General features: G+C 38.7%; 1 protein-coding gene across 12 annotated transcripts in view; it reads right to left on the bottom strand.

Annotated features, from left to right (window-relative positions):
- Positions 1-21,412, bottom strand: part of NF1 (neurofibromin 1) — a 260,201-nt gene that overhangs the window by 218,509 nt on the left and 20,280 nt on the right. The gene's annotated exons all lie outside the window — the stretch shown is intronic.

Genomic DNA, 21,412 nt, shown 5'->3' with positions numbered 1-21,412 from the left:
TTACTGTTAATATTAAACCCTGCTAATGCTAACAGAGAAACCTAGCAATGTTCCTCTGTGAAAAAAACAAACCTGAATATAACTTTCTCATTTTTAACATAGTACAACTAAAGGTGGAAAGAGACCGAGGGGCATGCCCAAGTTTGCTAAATCAGTTAATAATGGACGATTATTTTGATAGTAAAGAAATACTAAATAGGCTGGGCACGGTGGCTCATCCCAGCACTTTCGGAGGCCAAGTCAGGCAGACCACGAGGTCAGGAGATTGAGACCATCCTGGCCAACATGGTGAACCCGGACTCCACTAAAAATACAAAAATTAGCTGGGTGTAGTGCCACGTGCCTGTAATCCAAGCTACTCAGGAGGCTGAGGCAGGAGAATGGCGTGAACCCAGGAGGCAGAGATTGCAGTGAGCCGAGATTACGCCACTGCACTCCAGCCTGGCGATGGGGCGAGACTCCATCTCAAAAAAAAAAAAAAAAAAAAAAAAGGAAATACTAAATGAAATTGGCGGGGTAGGGGAGCATTTTTAGAGTGTAAAGGAGGAGGCAGAACAGAAACTACAGAACTTCGTAATGTTAATTATAAAGATTATGGAGGAAAAAAACCTGAAAGGCCAAAAATGGGACTTTTGTTTACGAGCACAGATAACCTTTTTAATTTTATTTTGTCAAATTTTTAATCAGCTGGGTTTTAGATTCAGTGAGCACAAGTAACTGTAACTTTCATTTTAATTTATTATTTCCCTTAGAAACATCTTCTATTCTTTGTGACCATATCTCCTTTTCCAGTATGTTTCTTGAACTAGGATTTCATAAAATGCAGCTGGTCAATCTCCCTAAGTATCCCATAAAAATCAGAGAAATGGCCAGGTGCAGTGGCTCACATTTGTAATCCCAGAACTTTGGGAGACCAAGGCAAGTGGATCACTTGAGGTCAAAAGTTCAAGACCAGCCTGGCCAACATGGTGAAACCCTGTCTCTACTAAAAATACAAAAAATTAGCCGAGCATGGTGGCACATGCCTGTAATCCCAGCTACTAGGGAGGCTGAGGCACGAGAATGGCTTGAACAGCAGATGGAGGCTGCAGTGAGCTGAGATCGCACCACTGCACTCCAGCCTAGGCAACAGAGACTCTGTCTCAAAAAAAAAAAAAAAAAAATCAAAGAAACTAGAATTTCTCTAGTAAAAACACAAACTGATGAACATCTATATGAAAATGAAGGGACAAGGCCCCTCATTCCCAAACCCAGAGAAGTGAACAAACAGAAACAAACCATTTATAGTTACAAAACTGGTTGGGGACATGCGCAATGGCTCATGCCTGTAATCCCAGCACTTTGAGAGGCTCAGGCAGGAGGACTGCTTGAGTCCAGGAGTTCAAGACCAGCCTGGGCAACAGAGTGAGACCTCATCTTTACTTTAAAAAAAAAAAAAAAAAATCTAGGCTTGGTAGTGTGTGCCTGTAATCCAGCTACTCAAGAGGCTGAGGCAGGAGGACTGCTTGAGCCCAGAAAGTTGCTGTGATCTAGCCACTGCACTCCAGCCTGGGCAACAGAGCGAGATCCTGTGTCTGGAAAACAAAAAACAAAAATACTGGTGTGGTATAAGCATCTATGCAAGAGAAAGCAGGTGGAAGGAGAATGTCTCATGGATCTGACAAGAGGAGATTCCCAATGTACTGCATCCTTAATAAAAAGCACAGCAGCCCAATTTAGGAATATTAGCCAAAACAGAGGGTAGTTATGCTCATTGCAATTTGCAGATGAGTGAAAAAGGCCTATGATAAAAGTGTGAAGAGAATGGAGCACACTCAAAAGCATCACTGTCTAATAGGATTTGCTGTGGTAATGATATTACTCTACATGGGCAATGCCCAATACAACAGCCACTAGTCGTCACATGTAGCTATTAACCACTTGTAACATAGCTGGTATAGACAAGAAATCAAAAGTTTAAAGTTTGTTTAAGTTATTATTAAATAAAGTTTATTTAAATTTAGCTTTAAGTAGCCACACATGTAATTATTAGATCTGACTGGACAGCACAGCTCTGGCCCACACTGAGAAGAAACTGCTGAGAATAAACTCCAAACTGAAAACAGGGGTAAAACGAGAAAAGGAAAAAGGTCCAAATAAAAATGAAAAAGAGAGAGATGAACAAGAGATCTCCGAAAGAATGAGACCATTTTTTTTTTATTTCATGAAAATAAAAAAATAATAAGCTCTAGAGCCATAAAGCTACAAAGCTATCCTGGCCTACAAATCCCTCCTACCAATTCAGAAAAATTAATTTCACATAAAACTGAGCCAACAGAAAAGTTCTATGGTCAAATAATATGTAAAGTTATTATTAAGAAAAAGGAGTAAGAAACAGAAAAACATAAAAATAAGGGTCTAAACAACAGAAAATCAAAGTATCCAAAAAGACATATCCACCAACAGATGAAAACTGTAAATTATTATTTCAAAGTGAGCCAAGAGAAATTAAGAAAATGACAACAGATGTGGAATAACACAAATAAGAATTACAGATAGAAATAAGTTGACAGAACTCAAGAAAGAATTAGAAGATAAATCATTTCAGAAATGAAAACTAACCAGAAGATACACAAGAGTAAATTAACACAGAAGATAATGCTTTAAGAGTAAACAAATGTTGGAAAAAAAGGGGGGACTAAGGAGGAAAGTTGTAATATAAAAAAGAAATTACATATGAGATAATAAAGATTTACAATAAAGTGACAAAAAAAGATAGAAAAAGAAGATCCAACATACATATAACAGAGTCACCAAAGAAAGAAACCAAACCAATGGAATAAAGTGGATATTAGAAACTAGAATTCAAGAAAACTTTGCTGAAATTATTATTGAAATTTTTTAAAACTTGAAACTGTATCTTTAATGTGCATACCACACACCTGGAAAAGCGACCCAGAATGACCAATACCTGAACATATTTTGAACTTCTGTGAACAAGAAAAAAAAAAATCTTTTGAACTTACAGGCAGAAAGAGGAAATTATTTATACAAAAAAACCCAAAAATTAGACTCTCATCAGACTTTGACAAAATTTTATGTCAGAAAACAATAAAGTAAAATAAATTTAAGATATTTAAAGAAAACATAAACCACACATGAAGGGGAACATCACACACTGGGGCCTGTCGTGGGGTGGGGGGAGGGGGGAGGAATAGCATTAGGAGATATACCTAATGTAAATGACGAGTTAAGGGGTGCAGCACACCAACATGGCACATGTATACATATGTAACAAACCTGCACATTGTGCACATGTACCCTAGAACTTAAAGTATAATAAAAAAAGAAGAAAACATAAACCAAGGATTTTATATCTAGCCAAACTGAATTCAAATACAGTCAGCCCTCTGAATCCATGAGTTCTCCATCTATGCATTCAACAAACTGCAGATCAAAAAATAAATTTTAGTATGTCTGTACTGAATAGGTACAGACTTTTCGTCATTATTCCCTAAATAATAGTGTATAACAACTATTTATACAGTATTACATTGTATTAAGTATTATAAGTAATCAAGGGATGATTTAAAGTACACAGGAGGATCTGTGTAGGCTATATGCAAATACCACACCATTTCATATCAGGGACTTGAGCATCTGCAGATTTCACCATCCATGGAGGTTCCTGGAACCAATGTCCCAGATACTGAGAGACAATTTTATAGCAATGACAAACTGTGCTAAACTGCAAGAACCCTGGAAATTTTGTTCCCTTTTCCTTTTCCTGGAGGATATACTAGAGAATATGCTTCAGATGACCAGAATAACTGGAAAGACATCCACATTAATAGGAATCATTAAATCTATTTAGTGATGGGGTATGTTCTGAGAAATGCGTCCTTACATGATTCCACTGTCAAGTGAACATCACACAGTGTACTTATACAATCCTAGATAGTATAGCCTGCCATACCTCTAGGCTATATGGTATACAGGGTACAAAACTGTACAGCATGTTACTGTACTGAATACTCTTGGCAACTTGAACACATGGTGTTTGTGTATCTAAACATAGAAAAGGTAATGATACCATATTATAATACTGAGGGACTTCCATTACATATGCAGTCCATCACTGACCAAAATGTCATTATGTGGAGCATCACTGTATTTTTTTTTTTTTTTTTTGAGACAGAGCCTTGCTCTGTCACCCAGGCTGGAGTGCAGTGGCGTAATCTCAGCTCACCATAACCTCTGTTTCCAAGGTTGAAGCGATTCCCCTGCCTCAGCCTCCCTAGTAGCTGGGATTAAAGGCATGCACCACCATTGCCTGGCTAATTTTTTTGTATTTTTAGTAGAGACGGGGTTTCACCATGTTGGTCAGGCTGGTCTTGAACTCCTGACCTCAGGTAATCCACCCACCTCGGCCTCCCAAAGTGCTGGGATTACAGGCGTGAGCCACCGTGCCCAGCCGGAGCATCACTGTATTTTCTAAAAGAACTGAGAATGGTGGCAATAAGGGAGAAAGTATATTAGGTGACTGCTTTATGTACTTGATAATATAGATACAATACAATTATCAAAATTGAGGACAGGGAGGGTGGTGAGAGCATATAAATAGCAGAATATGTTTCTTGATTGTCTTGTTATTAACTGAGAGTAAAATGCTAGGGAAAAAGGAGATGAGGAAAGGAGGTTTCTAGTTCATTTCAATATTGCTCAGAGTAAAAAACCAACACATAATACCCCTCCACCCCAAAAGAGAAGGAAATTAGAATACCATATAAAGGTATTAATGTAATGGTAACCACCAGAACAAAAACACAAATTGTACTGTTGGTGCGTGGTGTGTTAACTGTTAAGCTGGGAACTACTTTCCCAGATCCCACTCACTGTATGGTTCTGGGTTAGAGTTGGTCTAAAGGGTAATTTGTACAGGCTGTCTATCCCTAATTCAAAAACCTGAAACCTACAACACTCTAAAATCCAAACTTGTTGGTCAACAACATGACTCTCAAAGGAAATGCTCATTTCAGATTAGGGATGATCACGGTGAGTAAAATGCAAATATTCTAGAACCCAAAAATATGTGAAATCCAAAACACTTCTGGTCCCAAGCATTTCAGATACGGGATACTCGACCTGTATAACATTTGTTTGAAATGTGGAAGCGAAGAAGCAGCTATTATTCTGAAGGTTTCACAGTAACATACAATGAGAGACAGATACAGAGGCACCCAGAAAGTTTCAGCTTTTACTCTCTCTCTCTTTCACTCCATGTCCAGCTCTTTCTTTGGACCAGTGGTCACTTTGCTGACCAATACTAGCCCAAACCTACCACCAGATACTTGGGTGCAAACCTACAGGGCTTTGTAAGACAAACCTTACATGGCAAGAGCTTCCCACATTGCCCTCCTCAAGCTCCTCCTTCATAATCTCACTTCAGTGGCTGGATATATTTGACTTCTCAGATTTCCCCAACAGCTCCAACTTAACTACCCATTGTCATTGATTTGGACGATCTGGTTAGTGGACTCCTCTGATCCTCCAATTCCCCATTCCAGATACTCACCTCACTTAGTCCCCTCAAAGCTGTATACAATCTAATTTCTACAATAAATTCCTTATCATTACACAGTATGAATGCTGGTCTGAATAAATCTTTCTAAATACAAAAATATATGCTGAGGCCAAGGCAGGCAGTTGAGACCAGCCTGGCCAACATGCTGAAACTCCATCTCTACTAAAATACAAAAAAATTAGTTGACCATGGTGGCGCGTGCCTATAATCCCAGCTACTTGGGAGGCTGAGGCATGATAATTGCTTCAACCCAGGGGGCAGAGGCTGCAGTGAGCTAAGCCCCACTGCACTCCAGCCTGGGCAACAGAGCAAGACTCTGTCTCAAAAAATGTGTGTGTGTGTCTGTGCGTGTGTGTGTGTGTACATGTATATATGTGTATATATTTATATATGCTGAAAGAGCAAATAACATGAACACAGTGACACTTAAATAAAAGACATGTATAAAATTAAATGTAACGTAAAACCAAAAAATGAATCCAAATTCATTAAATGATAGAATAATCTCCAGGACACATCTTAAGTTAAAAAAAAAACAAGATGGAGAAAATATACACAGTATGTTCCATTCATCTAAGAAGAGGGAGGAGATAGAAATACATGTTTCTTATATTAAGAAACAAAACAAAACAGTAGAAGAATGAAATGCTCAAAAAAATTAGTGGTTGCCTTTAGGAAATGAAAAGAAATAAAGTAGAAGTGAAAAGGATAGAATCCATATTCTATATGGAATACATATTGTTTTTGTAGATTTCATTTTAGAACCACATAACTTACATAAACATAAAATTAAAATTTTAAGAAGTCTAGAAATCAAAAATAAATCAACTGAAAACTGTATCTAATTCTTTAATGGTATAAATGTATCTAACTCTTTAATGGTATAAAGAGAGGAACTAAATAATTCTGTGGTATTTTAATTCTATGATTCCTAGTGCCTCTAAAAACCCAAGACTTTCAGCATGGGAAATAAAAGTAATGGTAAAGTAAAGAAATGTAGTCTTGAATTTGAAATAGAAGTATCTATATGAAGTCAAGATATTTTATTTTGTACTTTAAAAAACATATTTCTATTTCTATCCACTGAAAATGCCTAGAAACAATGACCAATCCCATAGTAATGACTAATGACCAATCCCATAGTAATCCTCACTCAGTTGTAATCTTGAACAACCATTTCCCAGTAAAAGGAATCTGGACTCCTTTAGGAAATGGCTGCTTCTATGTCTGGAGGAAAAAAAAAAAAAAAAAGACATAATGACCCCGGAACATCTTGTCATACCAGATAGCAGCACTGACTAATAAGGGTCAAGTCAAAAATGATTAGGAATGAATTTTAAAGAGGCCCCCACTGGCCAAAAGTGTAATAATTTGAACACTGTTAAGGATGGCAATTTATTGAAACATATTAAATATATTTAAATCCATACTACTGTTTCCATGTAGGATAGAATAATTTACTGCAAAACAATAGCTCCCACCACAAACTTAATTTCTAACAAAAGATGAAATATAAAAATCACCTGTTTGAAGAATTCAGAGAGCTACTGAAGGAATAGGGATTAGCAACACTAAGATTCCAAAAAGAGTGAGCTATAATGAGGTAAGGGGATCTTCTGCAACTGCTTTTCCCCTGGGGCATTTGCAGATTCTGGTCAGGAAAACAGATTGAGAAATAAGGCTTTTTTCCCAGGCAATGTACCTCTAATGGAAGAAGAAACCATCAGAGATTCTGGTGTTCACTGAGGGCTAGATTGGCAAAACTGAAGACGTGAGGGAATCTCAAATGCCTCAGTGAGTGGAAGAGGGTAAAAAGGCTAAACCAAAAACTTCTGAAAAGCAAAGCAAAAGTTGAAAGCCTTGCAGCTTCGAAGAGGACAAAAGAGTTCAGAATCTGCTAGTGGAGACCTCAGTAAATACAGTTCTCAGTGATAAGCCCTCGAAGGCTGTGTCTTCTACAAACAGGAGCAAATTACAGCAACTGGAAATCTTAGGAGCTACTAGTAGGCGTGTAACTCAGTACTTACCTTGGAAACTGGCATTATCTGCTAAAACTGAACACACACACACACATTCGGCAATTTCACTAGATATATACCCAACAGAAATGTATATATGTTCACCAAAAGACATGCACAACAATGTTTTACAGCATCATGTTTTATAATTCCCAACAACTGGAACAATCCAAATGTTAATAGCAGAAATGGTTTTTAAAAACTGGTATAGTCATACCATGAAAAAATATACAGCGAGAGAATGACTTACAATTGTGAGCTTAATTTCACAAATACAATACTGACAGACAGAAGTCAGAACAAGACATATTGTATGATGTTACATAAATTTCAAAACCATGCTAAATTCATCCCATGATTTTAGAAGTCAGGATAGATCCCTGGAAAACAGTGACTGAAAGGAAACACGAGGAGGACTCCTAGATTCACAGTATTGTTTTATTTCTTGATCTGGATACTGGTTACACTGGTGTGTTTATTTTGTGAACATTTAACTGAGCTGTATATTTACAATTTGTGACCTTTTCTATACACATAATTTAACAGAAAGTTTCCTAAATATATGCTTAAATCGAATGAATAATGATAATAAAAAACAAAAACAAATTGGCCATTTGGTGGATACAGAGAAATCGTGGTAGACACTGAGGTGCTACCCAGTTCCTCCTTCAAAAAAGGACTTACCTTAAATGCTGGGAGTGCTGTCAGTCAGCCCCTTCAGGGATTGCCTCACCTACAAGGAACAACCCTGTTCAAGGTCATATCCTTCCCAAGATAACCCACATCAAATGACTAATTGATATGGCAATATGAAGGCCTGGACACATCAGCCACCGCAATTCTGGGCAACTCAGAAGAGCCATTCTTGCCCCAGGCTTCCATTCTCGCTCCAGGCTCCCCGTGGGGGTTGGCCAAAGCTGGTGCTGGGCCTGCACTGCATTTGCCCAGTGCTTCTCACTCCCAGATGTTGATTTCAAAGAAAAAAAGATAAAAACAAAAAAGCTGATTAACTTCCAATTGAAAACTAAGTTTGAAAGCCAGAGAACCTCTCTGAAAACACAGAGATTCTCCTCTCCTGCAGCAGGAGGGCAGAGAAACCTAAGGACCAAAACCAGCACTTAATTATCGCTCATTTATTACACTTATATATCTCAGAGATATACAGATTGGATGGATGGATGGATGGATGGACAGACAGATTAGATATCTAAATCTATATGTGTTGGGCTTCAAAGGTTGAACTCCCAAAGGCAGCAGGTCTCCTACGTCCAGATCAGGGGCCTGGCTAGGAAAGAACAAGACTCTGACACATGGAATGGAAACATCTGGGTTGGTGCTCCCAAAAATCTTGTCTCCCCAGATTCCTGAACCTTCTGCCAACAACCAATGAGCCTGGAAGAGAACCCCAAGCCTCAGATAAGACTGAGGCCCCAAGCAAAACCTTGATTTCAGGCTGATGAGAACCTGAGCAGAGAACACAGCTAAGCAATGCCTTGACTCCTGACCCACAGAAATTGTAAGATAGTAATTTTGTGTGTTTTAGGCTACTGTTTGTGGTAGTTTGTTACACAGCAATAGAAAACTAGAACAACTACCAAACCTGAATCTGTAATGTAAACTTCTCTCCTGAGCTTCAGATGTGTTATCCAAATGTCCATTTGGTTTCTCCACATGGATAACTTGTAGGCACTTCAAACTCAACATTTCCAAAGCTTAATTCATAATCTTCCTACCATGTTTCCTGTCCTGGTAAATAGTACCACAATCTACCCAGTTTCCCATGTCGGACATCTGAGAATCTTCATGATACTTCTTTTGTTCCCTTTACTTCATCTCCCTTTAGTCAGAGGAATTTTTAAAATATATTTTGGCCTCCACCTTTACTCATTTCTCAACTTGCTCAGAAGCCAGGCAGGGAAGGAAGAAAAGTGGTACTCAGGCCCCCCAGGCTCCTACTAACAGCACCAAATTCTATGAAAAAGAAAAAAAATCAAGATTAAGGAGTTCTAAGTAACCAAGAATTTATCAGATAAGGTGTTCAGGGGAAGCTCTCTAAAGATGTGACATTTGAGCAGAGACCTAAATGAAGTAAAAAAATGGGAAGACCAGCCATGGGATTAGTGAGTGGTTCACACCTCTAATCCCAGCACTTTGGGAGGCTGAGGCGGGCGGATCACATGAGGTCAGGAATTTGAGACCAGCCTGGCCAACATGGGGAAACCTCGTGAAACCCAAAAATACAAAAATTAGCCAGGCATGGTGGTACATGCGTGCAGTCCCAGCTACTCAGGAGGCTGAGGTGGAAGAATTGCTTGAACCTGGGAGGCAGAGGTTGCACTGAGCCCAGATCATGCCACTGCACTCCAGTCTGGGCAACAGAGTGAGACCCTGCCTCAAAATGAATGAATGAATGAGAACGAGAAGACCCATGCAAAGATCTAAAGAAGAGCATTCATGGCAGTAGTTGCAAGTAAAATGGATCTGATGTTGGGTGTGGCATGTTCAAAGCCTAGCAAGAGGGCCAATGTGGTTAACCCAAAGGGAACAAAGAGGAAAACCTAGGGGATGAGGTCAGAGATTCAAGAAGCAGGAGTCAGATCATGAAAAGCCTTATAAGCCATTTTAAGAACTCTGAATTTATTTTGAATTTGACGATGTCGCGGATTATATTTTCTAACTGTCAAGTATCTCTCATCCCACATGCTTTCCTGCAATAAGATTTTGCCACTCCCTCATTAGGAAAAGAAATTTATTTTTCTACCTCCTTTCATCTAGCAGGTCCAGTGACTATTCTGACCAATAAAATACGGCTTAAAGGCACACTGTGTAGTTCCAGGCCATAGTCCTTAATTGGTCTGACAGTTTTTATTTCCCTCTTCCTAGAAGCCAGTTGTCATGTAAAAAATGGGACTACTCTGAGATCAGCATGCTGTGAGAAGCCGAGGCCACATGCAGAGATTCTGAAGAATGGGACGCCACTGTGGAGAGAGAGGCCAAGAAGCACTGAGGAGCCAGACATGTGACTGAAGAAGCCATAATGGAAGGGATTCTCCAGTGTCAGCAATACAATATGGAACAGAAGAACTGCCCAGCTGAACCTGTCATGAATTCCTGACCCCCAAAAATTCTGAGCACAATAAAATGGTTGTTTTTAGGCTACAAGGCTTTGGAGTAGCTTATTATACAGCAATAGATAACCAAAAGACAGGGGAAGAAGGCACTGAAGGAATTTAAGCAAAGGAATGACATAATCTGATTTATGTTTTAAAAAGAACCCTCTTGTTGCTGTATGTTAGAAAACAGTCTTACTCAAGAGAGGATGGTAGCTTAAGTTAAGCTAATATGAATAGAAGAGAAAGTAGTGAGATGTTCTAATAGATTTAGAAGGGGGATGCTTATTTAAAATGGTAAGCTGATTCTGAAGTTAATTTGGAAGAATAAACTTGTGAGAATACCAAAGAAATTTTTGAAAAACAAGAACAAGGCCAGGCGCAGTGGCTCAAGCCTGTAATCCCAGCACTTTGGGAGGCCGAGGCGGGCGGATCACGAGGTCAGGAGATCAAGACCATCCTGACTAATACGGTGAAACCCTGTCTCTACTAAAAATACAACAAAAATTAGCTGGGCATGGTGGCAGGCGCCTGTAGTCCCAGCTACTTGGGAAGCTGAGGCGGGAGAATGGCATGAATCCGGGAGGCAGAGCTTGCAGTGAGCCGAGATTGCGCCACTGCACTCCAGCCTGGGCGACAGAGCGAGTCTCTGTCTCAAAAAACAAAACAAAACAAAACAAAAAAAAGAAAAGAAAAGAAAAACAAGAACAAGAGACATGACCAAGTACTGAAATATACTGTTAAGCTCTTACAGCACAATCTGTACAAGTATAAATTAATTGCAATCACAGAAAAGATATTCATATTCACACAGAAATTTAATATAATAAAGGTGGTATTTCAAATCAATGGTAAGGAATGGATTAGTCAATACGATGCCACATCAAAAAGAAAAGACTAATTCATACTAAATTTTAAAATATATGGGTGCTGCCAGGTGTGGTGGCTCATGCCTGTAAAACCAGCACTTTGGGGAGGCTGAGGAAGGAGGATCACTTGAGCCCATGAGTTTCAGACCAGCCTGGGCAACAAAGTGAGACCCTGTTTCTACAAAAAAACCATTTAAAAATTAGCTGGGGGTGGTGGTATGCACCTGTAGTCCCAGCTACTTGGGAGGCTGAGGTGGGAGGATATCTTGAGCCCAGGAGGTTGAGGCTGCAGTGAGCCATAATTGCGCCACAGCACTCCAGCTTGGGTGATAGAACAAGACCCATCTCAAAGAGTGTGTGTGTGCGTGTGTGTGTGTGAGTGTGTGTGTGTGATTTAAAAAAAACAAAGCCATAAAGCTATTAGGACAAATACTAAAGAATAATTTAATAATATTGGAGTAATAAAGATTTTCCTAAGCAAGACAAACATACAGCACCTATAATAAAAACACTGATATTTGCTTACAAGAAAATGTATAAATTCTATAACAAAAAGACACTGCTAATAAAGAAACAAACAGGAGGTAAAAGAATGTACATACAATTAGCTACCAAAAAGTTTACATAACTAACAGATCAGGTTGTCTTGTCTATTAATAAGAATATTTATTGGAAAAACTTCAAGAAACAAGGGGCAATTCAAAGATAAGTGATCAGTAAATACATAAAAATATGACCATCTCATTAATAATTTTTTTTTTTTTGAGACGGAGTCTCGCTCTATCGCCCAGGCTGGAGTACAGTGGCGCGATCTCGGTTCACTGCAAGCTCCGCCTCCCGGGTTCACGCCATTCTCCTGCCTCAGCCTCCCCAGTAGCTGGGACTACAGGCACCTGCCACCACGCCCGGCTAATTTTTTGTATTTTTAGTAGAGACAGAGTTTCACTGTGTTACCCAGGATGGTCTCGAACTCCTGACCTCGTGATCTGCCCACCTTGGCCTCCCAAAGTGCTGGGATTACAGGCATGAGCCACGGTGCCCGGCCTCATTTCCAGCCTCATTAATAATTTTTAAAGTGCAAAATGAAATTAGACCACATTTGTAACCACATTTTTCACAAAAAAAGTAATACTGAAACACATATAAGAAAATAATTATGCCTAGAATGAGGAGGAAAAAACCTTGAGCAAAATTAAAAATATGAGGTCATTGTATTTGAGAGGTAAGAATAAGGTGATTTTTTAAAATTTTTACTTTTATGAGTTTCTCTTCTTTTCAGTTAGATACATTACTTTCTCACAATTGAGGAAAAACACTTTTTAAAAACATTTCTTGCTATATTATAGAAATCTTTGGGTATAATGGAAGAAATGTAAAGCTAAACTGCATGAAGAAATATAATCACCTTTTAATTATGATCTCTATTAACAAACTATCAGCAACTTAAGATGTAAGATTTCAACAAACAAGAGGATTTAGCAAAAGAAGGCATAACATTAAGCAAAGCACTCTGTGAACAATGGTTAATTTGTTTCTAGTTTCACTTAGAAAATTCTTCAAAAGGTCACAGGCTAAAATTTTTGCCTCTGTGTACATTCTACTCATTTTCTAAAAGGCCCCTTAGACCATAATGGGGATAGGGTTTACATTAAAATTCACCTAAGTTTTCACCTAAATGAGAGAAAAAACAAAGAAAATAACCATGCTAGAGGGGAAGTGCCCAATACATCAGCTCTAGACACCAGGTAACAAACATAAACCAGGAAGAAGCCCACAAGAAACGGAATTAAATCCTCCTCCCAACAATCATGGGAGTGAACTTGGAAGTACATCATCCCCTGCCCCAGTAAAGCTTTCAGATGATATAGCCCCAGCCAACAGCTTGACTGCAACCTCAAGAGACCGTGCTCCAGAGGCATCCAGCTAAGGTACTCCTATCTTCCTGACCCATAGAAACTGTGGGATAATAAATGTCTGTTGTTTTAAAGTGCTAAGTTTTGAAGTAATGTGTTTTGCAGCAATAGATAACTAATACACTGTGAGTCTAAGTGCTGAAAAGTTAGAAAGCACCAATTACTCCCAAGAAAAGAAAAATAAGACTTTATCCCAACAGATCCCTGCTGGCTACAGAAAGGATAACATTTAAATTCTAACTAAAAGGCCATCAATGATGTCCCTGAAGAAAGAGCACCACTACCAACACTGTAGTAAGAAAAAAGGAAGAATATTTCTTTTATTAATACCTAAAATCACATAGATGTCTCTCATCTGAAAGAATAGAATTTCTGGTAAGTATTTCAGATACTTAAAAAAAAAAAAAAAAAACAAGACTAACACCTTCTATGTGTCAGGCACTGTGCTGGGTACTACAGATAGAACCACAAAGTTAAGCCTGATCCCTGCCCCAACAATACCTTTAAAAAAAAAATCTGTGTATATGAGATTTATAAGCTGATATCTTGGGATGTGTATAGACAGCAAAATCGTTACTACAGTGAAAACATGTATCATAGTTACTATGTGTGTGTGTGTAAGTGTTACAAGCAGCTAAATTACTTAATAAAAATCCTTAATACAGTTTGTTTTATTAACTATAGTCTTCATGTTATACATAAGCTCTCCAGACTTCTTCATTCTATATATCTGCTATTTTATTATCTATATAACCCCATTTCCTTCCTCCTCCTGCCCAAGGTAACCACTGTTTTATTCTCTGTCTCCGTATACTTGACTTTTTAAAAACATTCCACATATAAGTGAGATTATATAGTATTTTTCTTTTTGTGCGTGGTCTATTTCACTTAGCATAAGGTCCAACCATGTTGTGGCAAATGACAGAATATCCTTCTTTTTAAAGGCTGAATAACGTTCCATTGTATAAACACACACATACACACACATTTTCTTTATCAATTTGCCATCAACAGACATTTAGGTTGTTTCCGTATCTTGGCTACCTTGTGAATAACACTGCAATGAACATGGGAGTGCAGACACCTTTATGAAGTGATTTCATCTCCTTTAAGTATCCACCCTGAAGGGGGACTTGCCCTAGCTATACTTTTGAAACACAAAAATTTCTATAAAATAAGGATTTTAAGTGATAACTGATTCTAAGGATATATTGTTTTATTACAGAGTTGACACGAAATTTTTGTGTTTATAAAATTACTTGCTAGGGATCTTCTATTTGATCATCCAAGATAACAGCATTGCTATAAACAACTACTAATTAGCACTTACTGAGCACAAGTACCAGGCACTAAACACATTATACACCTCATTGAATCCCACAATTGTCATTATCTCAATTAATCTCTCAGTCTGAGTCTCTGCCACTCTCCTTTTATTCTCCCACCACTTTCCTTATTCATACTTTCAGAGATGCCATCCTGAACCCCACAGCAGTAAGCTTCCTTGACCTCTCCTACATGATTCTTATTACTGTAATTACATAACCAGATAATACGTTGTTTAATATCCACTGTTGTGCTAGAATGTAAATTCCATGGGAGCAGGGAAGGTATCTTTCTTGTAATCGTTTTATCCCCTATGGTCAGGAGTTTTAAAAGGCAATTAGTACATGCTTGCTAAGAAAAGAAAAACGAACTGGTATGTTACACCGCCTCTTGCTGCCCTCAACAATCACCTTTTTACTGCCTAGGGCAGTATGCTTCTAACTGTTGTCCAAGAACAAGTGGTCTCTGCAAGTCTACCAACCAGTCTACAGATAATTTGGTGATCTCAGAGGAAGAGACCCACCAACGATTACCTTCACCTGTGTTTTACAAACTTGAACTGTAAAATAATATTTCTACAATAATCCTACTTCCTTACTTTGTTACTTCCTTAACGAGTGAAAATCTCTATACCATAAACCAGCAGCCTCTTTCCTTTATCTTGCTTCCAAGTCCGAAAATCAGACATATATCTTCCCAGGCAACCAACCACGCAATATTTTCTGGAACAAACTAATGTTCAAAGAAAAGACATACATTTAGAAAGCCTCCAACAATAAAGTTAGTTCTCCACCAACTTACCCTAGCCCATGCACATGAGCTTCCAATTATCTCACATTTAAGAGTAGATCTGCATTTTTTTCCAGCTTGAGGTATAATTGACAAAAATAATAATTTAAGGTCTACATGATAATTTAATAGATGTATACATTCTGAAATGATTACCACGATCATTTCACATCGTGAAATGACACATCCATCATCACAGTTACCGTGTGTGTGTGTGTGTGTGTGTGTGTGTGTGTGTGTGTCTGTGTAAAACATTTAAGATCTAAGAGTAGGCCAGGCGCAATGACTCATGCTGTAATCCCAGCACTTTGAGAGGCCGAGGCAGGCCGATCACTTGAGGACAGGAGTTTCAGACTAGCCTGGCCAATATGGTGAAATCTCATCTCTACTAAAAATACAAAATTTAGCCATGCATGGTGGCACATGCCTGTAATCCCAGCTACTTGAGAGGCTGAGGCACAAGAATTTCTTGAACCTGGGAAGTGGAGGTTGCAGTGAGCTGAGATCATGCCACTGCACTCTAGCTTGGGCAAGAGAATGAGACTCTGTCTCAAAAAACAAACAAACAAAACTTAGATATTTAAAGTGAAAACAGCTCAGAATCACCAGGTATAAGGAAACCTTATTAACATGAAAGAAAAAGAACCAAGTGCACACAATTAATTTTGAGAAAAAAGATAATGAAGAATGAGAAGAAAACTTCGAAATACGGTAAATTATTAGTATCTTAAAAAATTTAAAGAATGCTGCCTCTGATCCCAGCACTTTGGGAGGCCAAGGTGGGCATATCACGACATCAGGAGATTGAGACCATCCTAGCTAACACGGTGAAACCCCGTCTCTACTAAAAATACAAAAAAAAAAAAAATTAGCCTGTAGTCCCAGCTACTCAGGAGGCTGAGGCAGGAGAATTGCGTGAACCTGGGAGGCGGAGCTTGCAGTGAGCCGAGATTGCACCACTGCACTCCAGCCTGGGCAACAGAGCGAGACGCTGACTCAAAAAAAAAAAAAAAAAAAAAACTAAAGAATGCTATTTTTAAAATAAAGAGAGCAGGCCAGGTGCAGTGGCTCACACCTATAATCTCAGCACTTTGAGAAGCCCAGGCAGGTGGATCACCTGAGGTCAGGAGTTTGAGACCAGCCTGGCCAACATAGTGAAACTTTGTCTCTACTAAAAATACAAAAATTAGCCAGGTGTGGTGGTAGGCACCTGTAATCCTAGCTACTCAGGAGGCTGAGGCAGGAGAATCACTTGAACCCGGGAGGTGGAGGTTGCAGAGTGCTGAGATCGTGCCATTGCACTCCAGCCTGGGCGACAGAGCCAGACTCTGTCTCAAGAAAAAAGAAAGAAAGAAAGAAAGAAAGAAAACATTAAAGAGTTGGAAGATAAAGTCAAGATATTTTCTACAAAAAAAGAACAAAAGAAAGACCATGAAAGAAAAAAAATGTAAAACATTACATGAGTAATCAATTCCAACATGTGAAAAAAAGAAAAAAATTAATAAATAAGATAGGAAGACATTGCCAGAGAATAATACAAGAAGTTTTCCAGACTTGAAGAGTCTCTAAACTAAGTAAGACCCATTTGGTATCCCAACATGTTATTATTGAACTGCAGAATAGCAAGGACAAAGAAAAAAAATTCCAAGGATTCTAGAAAAGAAAAAATAAACAGACTGATGACAACATAACAGAAACCAGAATGGCACTGGGGTTAGCAATAATCTCAGTGATAAACTAAAAGGCAATGGAGAAATTCTTTCCAAATTCTGAGAAAAAAAATTATTTCATATTAGAACTTAAGACCTAGACAAATTATCAATTTTTTTTTCAAAAAAGGTAGAATAAAGACATTCTCAAACATTCAAGGTCTCAAAATTTATCTCCTTTGTACTTTTTTTTTTTTCCAGCAAGCTAGTGGAAGGTGTGCTGTAAATGAATGAGATCCACAAAACAAGGAAATCAACACAGGAGACAAGCAATAGGAATTTCCAAAATGATGCTGAAGGGAGAACACAGGATGATAGCTGCACACCTGGCATAGCAAGCAGCCAATTCTAAACACTAGCATGGGAGGAAATCCTCAAGGAAAATGGTCACACTGGACAGATTAACAGGTTTGACCCTATGTGAAAAACTGTACTGAGAACGTGTTAATGATGTAAAGAAATAACAACAGGTACATAAAAACTGAAGCAAATGAAAAAAATGAGGCTAAATGAGACTTATTACATTTAGGAGACACAAAAAGTTGTACCAGAAAGTAAACTTAATCACAGTACACTACTTGGCTCAGCCTCAAACAATATTACATACATCTAATTGTAGTTCCAGAAGAAAACTAATAGAAATACAGAAAAGAAACAATATTTGAGAAGGTAATGGCTTTTTAGAACTGTTAGACAACAACAAATGTCAGTCCCAAGAAGTCCAAAAACTCAAAGCAGAATAAATAGAGATCCATATACCTACAAACATTTTGGTGAAACTACAGAACAAACAACAAAAAGGAGACCTAAAAAAACAACTGGAGAGAAAATATCACCTATAAAATAAAGGCAATTATGTCAACTGAATTCTCAATGGCTATGATAGCAGACAGATAGTGAAATAGTATCTTTAACATACTGAGGGAAACATAACTGTCCAGAATTCTATATATCCAGCAAAACTATCATTCAAGAATAAGGGAGAAATAAAGATACAGTAGTCTCCCCTTATCCATGGGGCATAAGTTCCAAGAGCCCCAGTGGATGCCTGAATCCAGGGATAGTACTGAACCCTATATATATACTACGTTTTTTCCTACACATACATGCCTATAAAAAAGTTTAATTTATAAGACACAGTAAGAGATCGACAATAATAACTAATTTTAAAAAAAGAACAATTATAACAATATGCCAGCGTCACTACTCCTCCTCCTTGGGGCCATTACTATATAAAATAAGGGTTAATTGAACACAGCACTACAATATCATGACAGTCAATCTGATAAATGAGATGGCTACTAAGTGACTAACAGGCAGGTACCATACACAGTGTGGATACACTGGACAAAGGGATGATTCGCAGCCTAAGTAAGACGAAGCAGGACTGTGTGAGATTTCACCACACTACTCAAAACAGCATGCAATTTTAAACTTATGAATTATTTCTGGAATTTTCCATTTAACATTTTCAGACTGCAGTTGACTGTGGGCAACAAACCATGGAAAGCAAAACTGCTGATAAGTGGTGGGGGGGTGGGGCGGGGAGACTACTGTATTTTCTTTCCTTTTTTTTTTTTTTTTTTTTTTTGAGACAGAGTCTTGCTCTTTCACCCAGGCTGGAGTGCAGTGGCACAATCTCAGCTCACTGCAACCTCCGCCTCCCGGGTTCACGCCATTCTCCTGCCTCAACCTACTGAGTAGCTGGGACTACAGGAGCCCGCCACCACGCCCAGCTAATTTTTTTTGTATTTTTAGTAGAGACGGGGTTTCACCTGTTAGCCAGGATGGTCTTGATCTCCTGACCTCGTGATCCGCCTGCCTCAGCCTCCCAAAGTGCTGGGATTACAGGCATGAGCCACCGCGCCTGGCCGCAAATCACTATTCTAAACAGAAAGAATGTAACAGTGAAAAAAGGAAAAATGCTTGTCTTTATCAAACATATACTTAATAAAGAATATAATTAATAAAACCGGTTTTGGAGGTCAGGCACGGTAGCTCACACCTATAATCCCAGCACTCTGGGAGGCTGAGGCAGGAGGATCAACTGAGGTCAGGAGTTCAAGACCAGCCTGGCCAATATGGTGAAACCCCATCCCTACTAAAAATACAAAAATTTAGCCAGGCGTGGCGGCACGCCTGTAGTACCAGCTACTCCAAAGGCTGAGGCAGGAGAATTGCTTGAACTCAGGAGGCAGAGGCTGCAGTGAGCCAAAATAGCACCACTGCACTCCAGCCTGGGCAACAGTGAGACTCCATCTCAAAAAATAATAATAAAAATAAAATGAGCCGGGCACAGTGGCTCATGCCTGTAACCCTAGCACTTTGGGAGGCCAAGGAAGGTGAATCACGAGGTCAGGAGATCGAGACCATCCTGGCTAACACAGTGAAACCCCGTCTCTACTAAAAAAAAAAAAAAATACAAAAAAATTAGCTGGGCATGGGGGCAGGCACCTGTAGTCCCAGCTACTCGGGAGGCTGAGGCAGGAGAATGGTGTGAAACCAAGACGTGGAGCTTGCAGTGAGCCAAGATGGCGCCACTGCACTCCAGCCTGGGCGACAGGGCAAGACTCCGTCTCGAAAAAAATAAATAAATAAAATAAAATAAAATGATTTTGGAGTTCTAAAAATAAAATTTTCTAACTATATTAAGTGATAAAAGTAACTATTTTAAAGATGTGGTCATGATGTTCTGATAGGGCCTTGAAAGGGAAGACTTAAAATTTTAAGTTCTTCAATTTCAAGTCTCTCAAGATTTCCTCTATCCTTAAGCAGGTAGGTTAGACAGGCCCTAGTTAGATCACGCAGATACTCTTATCTGAACATTTATATTATTTCTCTGAAACATATACACCACTCCACACACCACCACGCACAATTTTTATGCAGGGTTAGCATAAAAATTGCTAACCCTGGCAATTTTTCAAAGGGTAAGTTCTTTAATTTAATTCATCCTATCTCTATTAATATTCAGGCATTTTCCCTAAAACTTTCAATGAAATTAAATAGTTTTACCTAAATTTGGCCAACTATGAGAAATGTTAAAGTATACCGAGTCAATCTGTATCTTGAAACAAATGACAGCCTAAAAAGTTTTCAACCATACAACCCATAACAATGGATTTCTATCTAGTAGATTTCAACAAAATTAGTGAGATATCTGCATGAGTAAAGTCTACAGTTCAAAAGTCACTATTTTACAGTTACTCCAAGGTTTTTAGATAGATGATATAGCTGTCAAAAGTCTACAACTTATTTAAAACATTTCTTGGTTAGATAATTATTACCTATTTTGATCTTTTTTAATGTGGAAATAAAATGTTCCAAAATATTAATGACAGTGAATAGTACCATACCTTAAAAAAAGAAAACAAAACAAAAACTCTACATACATAGAGGGGACAAGAATTCGTCCTCACTGGCACCAACATATTCTGAATATGAATATGCATTCCCTGCCTGCAGTGCTTCTGCCAGCATCACCATCAAGGACATGGGCGACACCTTGTTCATCATCAAGGTATACTGCTCAACACGACTTTGATCAAGGTACTCATTTCACAGAAAAAGGGTTATGCAGGAATGGGTTATGGAACTTGGAAATCACTGGTCTTCCCACATACTCCATCACCCAGAAGCAGCTGGTCTAACAGAATGGACTACTGAAGACTCACTCAGTTACAGTGGATCAATGAGCAATATACAATATTGTTTTCCCCACAGCTAGAATACAAAGGCCTGAGAATCAAGGGGCACAAGTAGAAGTAGTTCCTCTATTATTCCTAAAAACTCCATTAGCAGAAGTTTTGTTTCAAGTACCTACGACTTTGATATCTGCTGGATTGGAGGCCTTGGTTCCCAAGCAAGGAATGATTCCACGCAGTTTCACTGAACTGGAAGTAACAACTACCTCATGACCACTGCCTCCATACCACTAAATCAGAATTTCTCAACCTTAGCACTACTGACAGTTTGGACTGGATCAGTCTCTACTCTTGGGGGCTGTCCTGTGCATTTCAGGATGCCTGGCAGCATCCCTGAACTCTACCCACTAGATGCCAGTAGCATTCTCCCACCCCCACGAAAGTCATAACAATTAAAAATGTCTCCAGGCA

This window comes from Gorilla gorilla, chromosome 4 (assembly GCF_029281585.2).
Source record: "Gorilla gorilla gorilla isolate KB3781 chromosome 4, NHGRI_mGorGor1-v2.1_pri, whole genome shotgun sequence".
In the NCBI taxonomy this organism is placed as follows: domain Eukaryota; kingdom Metazoa; phylum Chordata; class Mammalia; order Primates; family Hominidae; genus Gorilla; species Gorilla gorilla.
The sequence above is the reverse complement of the archived record's forward strand: the minus strand, read 5'-3'. Positions and strand labels throughout refer to the sequence as shown.